Raw genomic sequence first — 8428 nt, 5'->3', positions numbered from 1 at the left:
GCACAGTGGTGCCAGGCCTCATTGGATTCCCAGCTGCCCAGCAAGTAGTGAGCAGCTGCAACATTTAGGTCTCTCCTGACTTTGGGGGCATGTCTGAGTAGGAGTGAGATGCACTCCTTTGCCCCTGATACAGCTGCACAGCACTTGGTGCCAGCTGCACCGTTTAGGTTTGCGCAGTGGCGCAATTGGATTTCGCTGCATTGGCAGCGCGCCCTGACATTCTGGACACCAGGCATTTGAGCCCCTTTGGAGCTGGCCAGTTGGCCAGGGCGGCTGGTAGATTTATAGGGCGCCTGCCCCTAATGTGATTGATGTGCTCATGCAATGTTGTGCTAGGAAATGTAATGCATTTAGTATGTTTTACGCACCCTGTTTGATACCTCTAAATATGGTTTATGATTATGAGGTTGTTTTGCATATCATGTGTTTATGCTAGTGAGATTATGTTTCACTTTGTAAGGTACGCCCCTAAGGTGAGTTATACTTAGGAGGTAGGGTCTAATGTGTTTAGACTAGTGAGGCGATTGTATAATGTGTTTATGCATGTGAGGTAGGCGCAGAATGTAATTTGCGCCTGATGTGACTGTGCATAATGTAGTTTATGTTACAGGCTGATGCTAAGTACAGTGATTACCAGTGTTTACTGGTTATGCGTTTATGATCTGTTTTACCTTTTACCAAGTTCGCTTTGTGATGGTTCTGACAGTGGTCCATGTGGATCTATCATGTGTTTATAATCCCTTGTGAATATGGCTCGTGCCATTTGGCATAGTGTATGTAATGTGTTATGATAATACAAAGGCTATTTTCTTATATAAACTTGTGTGGGGTTCCTTTTGTAGTGTGCCTGGGATGTTGTTGCTGTGTGCATGCGCAAATGCTTTACACATTGCCTCCGGGATAAGCCTGACTGCTCGTGCCAAGCTACCAAGGGGGTGAGCAGGGGTTATCTTTGGTGTGTAACTCCCTTGCCCTGACTAGAGTGGTGGTCTCTGCCTGGCTTTGGCGCAAGCCTTAGCCAACCAGAGTTCCCATTTCTAACAACCCCACAGTTTGCCGGTGCAAAAGGGTGGAGTTCGCATAGTTTAACCACTCCCCTTGGAGCACGTAGTTTGACAAAAACTCTGCCAAACGCCAGTGGAGCGGAGTTTACCAGCGTACACTTTCCCCTGTGTGAACACCGTACCAGCCATAGGAGTCTTAGAAATGCCCATAAAATAAATGAAGGACTAATCCCAGTGCCAGTGATTAAGAAGGTAGGAGAAATTGAGGACGGACTACAGATCCCGAGGAGGACAGATATGGAGAGAGAGCTACAAAACGGGCACCAGCCAAAGGATGCCGTGACAGCAGAGAAGTAGAGCAAGGATGTTGAGGTAGGTGGATGATGCAGGAACAGGAGAAACCCTGTTGAGAGACCCAAGCAACCCTACAACATGGCAGAAAACTATATTGTTGCCGCTTTGTTTAAGGAGCCCCCATACATAATACCTTATCCCTCTTAAGGGGTTTAAAACAGTAACAGAGCAGAACGTCTCTGGGACATTCACTGTTGAGCACCAGCACATAGAAAAGGGAGCACAAGGAAACTTTATTGCATCTTAGAGGGTGGGATTAATACCTCTGTTTTCACAAAGGCCCCATGCATTATCAGGTTTGCAATTGCGGTGGCCGAGCAATACTCCTCCCACTCATGGGACTCTGTTGAATTTGGCTGGGTTTTTCTGTAACTCCGTGCAATTCCACAGAGTGAAACTATTCGAGGTCCCCCCAGGCCTATTTCTAACTACCAGGATCGTGAAACACAATTCTGAGTTTAACACATCATAATGGGGGATTATGACTAAATACCATGCATTCACCCAGACTGACTTATACCGATCTGAATTGCACTCCTGGTTTGCAGTGTTGGCAGAGGTTTGTTGTGCGTCTGTATTCAACTACATCCCCGGAGGGAGTGGACCAAGCACACCCTCCTCCCCTGACCATCAGCCCTAGTTCCCTCTGAACCCCGCGACCAGCAGCCCCAGACCCTACGACCATGCAGGAGTTTATTTCCATCCATGTGAGCCAGGCCGGTGTGCAGATTGGCAATGCTTGCTGGGAGCTCTACTGCCTGGAGCATGGCATCCAGCCTGACGGTAGCATGCACAGTGACAAGACCATCGGTGGTGACGATGACTCCTTCAACACCTTCTTCAGTGAGCCGGGTGCAGGAAAGCACATTCCCTGGGCAGGATATGTGGACCTGGAGCCAGCAGTGATAGATGAGGTGAGGAATGGGACCTACAGGCAGCTCTTCCACCCAGAGCAGCTCATTACTGGAAAGGAGGATGCTGACAATAACTATGTCCGTGGCCATTACACGGTTGGGAAAGAGGTCATTGACCTGGTGCTGGAGCGCATCCGGAAACTGGCTGACCAGTGTACTGGACTGCAGGGCTTCCTGATCTTCCACATTTTTGGAGTTGGCACTGGGTCTGGATTCACATCCCTGCTCATGAATCGATTTTCTGTTGACTATGGCAAGAAGTCCAAACTAGAGTTTGCAATCTACCCTGCTCCCCAAGTGTCCACTGCTGTTGTGGAGCCCTGCAACTCCATCATTACTACCCACACCACCCTGGAGCACTCGAACTGTGAATTAATGGTCGACAACAAGGCCATCAATGACATTTGAACCTGGACATAGAGCGCCCAAAATACACTAACCTTATCCGGCTTATCGATCAGATTGTCTCCTCCATCACAGCATCACTGCGATTTGATGGTGCTCTCAATGTGGACCTGACAGAGTTCTAGACCAATTTGGTGCCATATCCCCGCATCCACTTCCCACTGGTAACCTACTCGCCCATCATCTCAGCCGAGAAGGCCTACCATGAGCAGCTCTCTGTGTCGGAGAGCACCAATGCATGCTTTGAGCCATCCAACCAAATGGTAAAGTGCAATCCTCGCCGTGGCAAGTACATGGCTTGATGCATGCTGTACCGGGACGACGTTGTGCCTAAGGATGTCAATGCAGCAATTGTGGCCAACAAAACTAAGCGAACCATCCAGTTTGTGGATTGGTGTCCGACTGGTTTTATGGTTGGTATTAACTACCAGCCCCCAAAAGCTGTTCCGGGTGGGGACCTTGCCAGAGTACAGAGAGCAGTCTGCATGCTCAGCAACACCACAGCCATTGCAGAGGCCTAGGCCCGTCTCAATCACAAGTTTGACCTCATGTATGCCAAGCGCCCCTTCATTCATTGGTACGTTGGAGAGCGTATGGAGGAAGCAGAGTTTTCAGAAGCTCATGAGGATCTGGCTGCTTTGGAGAAAGACTATGAAGAGGTGGGCACCGACTCAGTGGAGGGAGAAGACGAATGAGAGGAATATTAGGCGCAGAGTGGCCTGACATAACTTTCTGGTCTGTTTCTCTGTCGTCTGCAATAATTGTAGAATCTTGTCTGTTCTCTTATTCTTGTCTGTTCTCTTATTCTTGTTTCTGTCCATGTACATGTCACCATTCCTGTCTCAAGCTTCTTGGAATAAAGACCTTTAACCTAAAAAAAACAAATTTAATTGCACTCAATATTTGTAATTCCATTTCAGGTGCAAACAGGAGTTTGCACCCAGAATAGTTTTATCCTTGACTTTGAAATATGGTCTAAATGTGCCATATTCTGATATTTTGCTTGGCTGTGTGTGCCAGATTCACTTTTAGTTGTATATTTTGATATTTGTCTTGTAGCAAAGCTGCTTAGCTGCAAAAAATTAAATTAAAAGGCATAAAAATAATGTTAAACTCTTCAATTGTATATTCATTTGGTGAGAGTGTGGATGTTGATGTACAAATGTTTTGTGCTTCATAAATCAGTTGTACACTGGTTTGGAAATGGAAAAGTAACACAATGGTAAGTTTTACGCTTTTACAATAGTTGAATCCTTATATTTCATTGAGAACCAAATACATTTTGAACTGTTAAATAGTGAACTTAAAGATTAATTAACAAATAGCACTTTCCTAAGAGTAAATCAGTAATATTATGCATGAAGCAAGTTGCAAATAGTCTCAAACGTTGCTTGTTTGTACTTGCAAATTACTATCAAGTGGAAGCAGGTGGTAAGCAGGTGCACAGTCTAAAAAAAGAAAACCTGTTACTGCTCTTTATGCAGTATAAGGTGGATGAGAATCTTGGCAGCAAAGCTCAGGAGATGGAGAACATAAAGGAGATTGTTTAGGATCTGGAGAACAATGTTTAATGAGGAAGAAGGGGCCACATATGGAAAGTGTAGGTTGAGCCGGCACATGATTTATGACCTTATCAATGATTTGGATCCTATAATCGACAGACAAACTGAAGTTAGACCATTCATGCACATGTACAGGTCCTATTTTCCGTGCATCATTTGGTCTTCAAGCATTTAACGGGAATAAACGCTGGAACAGATGGTGTATTACAGAGTGTACTATCCAGATATGTTTTTACAAAATTTCTAGATGTCTGCTGTTAAAATTAAATGCACATAATATTTTCCAAGCACAGTACAGCATCTCAACAATGCCAAATTAGAATTTGTATAGCTGACCAATTTCATCGGATGAGAGGTTGTTTAAGGAGCAAATTTTCCTTTGTATTGCGGCAAAATATCATGGAAAGAATATCATTAGCCACAAATATTGTGTCTCAAATGTTGTGATCTCAAAATATTGCGGGCCAGAATATTGCAGCTAAGACCATTGCTTTTTAATATTTTTAGTATTATTGTTATACATAATGGTATATTTTATATCATTGTAATTTTTTTATGCTTTAAGTGTATTTTTGTTTTTGTGTTTTGCATCAATATGTTGTACTTTTTAAAGAAAAAGTTATAATAATTTTAGGATCAGGAACACACTTAGGTTTATTCGGGAATAGAATGTGAAGTCAAATAAACCTTTTATGTGCAAATTGTTGTTGTCTGAGTCATTTAAAATGTCAATTATTTTTAAATTACGTAATATTTTTTAATGATATTTCTTTTTTCTTTTTTTATATACATCATGTAAAATTCATATATTGAGATGTTATGATTTTTTTATATGATTATATCTAAATTATTCATTAGAAATTATTTGTGAATAGCTTTTTAAATTACAATAAACATATCTTATTAATTTTTTTAATACAGATGCTTTTATAATTCACACTTTATCTCATTGGGAGCTAAAACATTATGTAATTAAATGTTTTACTTTTGAATATTGTTAAATGGTTTTAATATTAAATATATATATATATATATATATATATATATATATATATATATATATATATATATATATATATATACATATATATGTTATTACATTAATTATAATAATCAATTGGAAAGCGGTCATAAACATTCATTATTTGACAGTCCTCCCTATTTATCTCATTTATGTTAGATGGTTTATGTTTTGGGGATTAGTTAAAAGGTTTTCTTTAATGTATTTTTTCAGTGTAATGTTGAATATAATGTTATAGGGGCTGTTCATTTTGATATCTAAAGGCTTATCACTTTCCCAAATGTTGTTAGGTTTAGAGTTGGAATAGTACATTTGAACTCACCCAAAGCCCTACACTTTCCCCAATATTGTTATGTCTGAATTGGGAGTAGTAAATATACAATCCGCAAAGGCTAATACTTCTCTAACATTTGAAGCAGGAATTACATTTGTTAGGCCTCTCCTGCCAAATCCAATGTTTTTTCCAATGTGGTTAGGTTTGGAATCGGAACAGTAAATCTAAATCCCTCAAAGTCCAACACTTTTTTTCAATGTGAGTATGATTGGGGTGGGAAAAGTAAATGTCAGCTCCCTTAAGTCCAACACGTTCCCCTATGTGGTTAAGTATGGAATGGGAATAATAAATCTGAAACCCCAAAGCCCAAACGTTTCCTAATTTGGTTATGTTTGGAGTGGGAATAGTAACAGTGAAATCCACAAAGTACAATACTTTGCTGATGTGGTTATGGTTGGAGTGAAAATATTAAATCTTTGCTCCCTGAAGTCTAACACTTTCCCAAATGTAGTTATGTGTAGACTGAGAATAATAAGTCTGAACCTCTCAAAGACCAACACTTTCCCCAAAGTTATTAAGTCTGAAATGAGTATAGTAAATTTGAACCCCCAAACACAGTCACCAGTGTGGTTAAGTTTGATGTGGGAATACTAAATGTGAACCCCTAAATTCCAACAATTCTAAATTTGGAGTAGGAATGTTACATTTTACCACTCCAAAGTTGTATATGTTTCCCAATCTGGTTAAGTTTGAAGTGAGAATATTAAATCTGAAATCTCTATTGTCCAACACATTACCCCCAATGTGAATCCCCAAAAGTCCAACATTTCCAGAATATGGTAAGTTTGGAGTAGAAATAGGTAATATGCAATCCTCAATGTCTAACACTTCATGGATGTAGCTTGGTTTTTAATGGAAAGTGTAAGTCAGAAATCTACAAACGCTCAGATTTTTTTCAGTATTTTTAAGTTTGGAATGGCTTTAGGTATACTAAATTTTACCATAATCTAACACTTTCCCCAGTGGGAATATATTTGGAGTGGGGCTTGTAAATCGGCACCCTACAATGTTCAACACTTTTCCTAAGATAGTTATGTTTTGAGTTGTAATAGTAAATTAAAAAACCCAAACGTCTAACAGATCCTACTGTGGTTAATTTAGGAGTGGGTATAGCAAATTTTAAATCCCTGAATTGCAATACTTTCTGAAATATGGTTAAGCTTTGATTGTGAATAGGAAACTTGAGCGCGCGCCAGGGTCCAAACCTTTCCCCAATGTGGTTATGTTTGGAGTGGGAATAGTAAATATGAATTTCCCATTGTCTAACACTTTCTTAATGTGCTTACCCGTCAATAGAAACCTCTCCTGGTTGTTCACAACCTACACTAAGTAAGATTACAACCCTGAGGGGGAGTCCCTTTCAAGGTAACCAGCACTTTTTTGGTTTCCTACGTTTGCCATTTAGGTGAACATCCTCAAAGTAACTCATCTATGTGTTTTTAAGGGTCCTCATATCAATCAATTCTTCCTATCCATTCACATAGCATATTTACATACCTCAACCATGAATACGACAGATATGCGAGGCACTCTGAAATTATAGCTCTATTTAAGGTCGTCTTATCCTGATTTCTAACCTTATGCCACAGCAACTACACACTCAGATGAATCGCATCTTCAGTGAAGCTCAAACCAACTTCATGATGGGATAGTTATGAGAAGCCAATTTGGGGACAGCATGAAGTTTCCTCACAAACTTATTTTCAGTCATCCGAATAGAGGAGAGCATAATGTTGCTCCACACACCCGTCCAAGAGGTGACCATTCAGAGGCATTTTGCTTTATAAATCTGTAAGATAAAATGAGTGGCCTTTTCTCCACGTTTTTTGACAACATGAAAAACTCCAGCCAAAAACATATTTAGCTGTAGCGTCTAGCCTGATCCAAAATTCTCCACAAACCTTTAGCATCAAATTGGACTCCTAAATACAGGAAACAGGGAACTGCACCTAATACATGCCTATTTAAATAAAAGGAGCAACATATTCTCATGAGTAGGCCCATATGTATAACATAGGATTTGGAAAAGCTGAGATCAAGTTTGCACATAAAATTGCCAAAGCTATCGAAGATCTGCTGAAGGGCAAAGGAAGACCGAGCCACCAACATGGTATTGTTTGCAAACAGGAAAATGGGGACAAGGGAAACGACAATCTGAAAAGACAAGAGCATCCCCTCCAGCCCAAGTATATCAATTGAGAAAGGGAATGGTGCTAGATCACAGCCCTGTCTAACCCCCGTTAATGCTGGAGGCATCAATGCAACTCCAGTATTTCTCATATCTGACCCTATCCGTTATATCAGAATAAAAATCCCTTAACAGCTGTAGGATGGCCTGATCAACACCTTTAACACTATGATGGCCCATATTTTGCTTTGAGTAAAAAAGTTAGATGCTCTAGAAAGATCCATAAAACCTAAGTACAAGCTACCACTTCATGCCATTGAGAATTTACCAATCAGCAGTTTAAGGCTCAGACACTGTTCAACAGTGCTAGTTCTTACTTTGAAAAAACAACAGTTGATGGACAGAATGCAGAAGAATGTCATACATTCACCCCAGTACAGAGATCTGGGCCTAAATCTATCATTTTATTGCACTCCACACCACCCCAGTTCAGACATGGCCATATGCAAATCAGCCTTGACCCTGTGCCTCATGGGAACAGTCCAGCCCGAACTGCCAAGCCATGTCTTTCCTGGACCGGAATCAAGCATCCTAGGACCGGTTTCTGGCTATCAGCCGTCTCCAGCCAGTATAGCTTGACTCCAGTTGTGTGGAGAGCATGGGACTCACGTCTGAGCATACCCATCCCACTCGGGGTGACAAATGC

At 40.8% G+C, this 8428-nt stretch overlaps 1 pseudogene; it reads left to right on the top strand.

The window, feature by feature from the left end:
- Nucleotides 1-2041: 2041 nt before the first annotated feature.
- On the top strand, nt 2042-3372 carry LOC144827456 (tubulin alpha-1C chain-like; annotated as a pseudogene).
- Nucleotides 3373-8428: the final 5056 nt, after the last annotated feature.

Source organism: Lissotriton helveticus, chromosome 4_1 (genome assembly GCF_964261635.1).
Source record: "Lissotriton helveticus chromosome 4_1, aLisHel1.1, whole genome shotgun sequence".
In the NCBI taxonomy this organism is placed as follows: domain Eukaryota; kingdom Metazoa; phylum Chordata; class Amphibia; order Caudata; family Salamandridae; genus Lissotriton; species Lissotriton helveticus.
Note: the sequence above shows the minus strand (reverse complement) of the source record. Positions and strands in the feature narration are given on the sequence as shown.